This window comes from Galeopterus variegatus, unplaced genomic scaffold, assembly GCF_000696425.1.
Source record: "Galeopterus variegatus unplaced genomic scaffold, G_variegatus-3.0.2 Scaffold6125, whole genome shotgun sequence".
NCBI classification, from domain to species: Eukaryota; Metazoa; Chordata; class Mammalia; order Dermoptera; family Cynocephalidae; genus Galeopterus; species Galeopterus variegatus.
In genome coordinates, this window is record NW_007732236.1 from 81,130 (window position 1) to 81,743 (window position 614).

Consider the following 614-nt stretch of genomic DNA (forward strand, 5'->3'; position numbering starts at 1 on the left):
CAAAGGGACTTCAAAAAACTTGTGGAAAATGTAATTAAAAGATGAAAATGAAAAATATAAACTTTATTTCTCAACATAAGCTCCATCAACTTCGAGACACTTTTGTAAGTGATAATACCAGCCACTTAGTTCCCTAAAGAACAGAAGGTTCTGGGAATTTTTTTGTTATTAACTGAAGAAAAACGGGTGCCCTTAAAAGCTTTTTTAAGATTAAGAAACAAAAAGAAGCCAGAAGGAGCCAATTCAGGACTGTAAGGTGGATGTCTAATGATTTCCCATCAAAACTCTGACAAAACTGCCCTTGTTTGGTGATAGGAATGAGCAGGGACAGCTTCGTGCTGGAGGAGGACTCTGGTGAACACTTCCTGGACATTTTTCTGCTAAACTTTTGGCTAACTTTCTCCAAACACTCTCATAATAAACAGATGTTATTGTCCTTCAGCCCTTCAGAAAGTCAACAAGCACAATGCGTCCAGCGTCCCCAAACACGGTTGCCCTGGACTTTGCTCTTGACTGGTCTGCTTTTGCTCTCACTGGACTTCTTTTACCTCTTGGTAACCATGGCTTTGATTGTGCTTTGCCTTCAGGATGGTACTGGAAAAGCCATGTGTCAT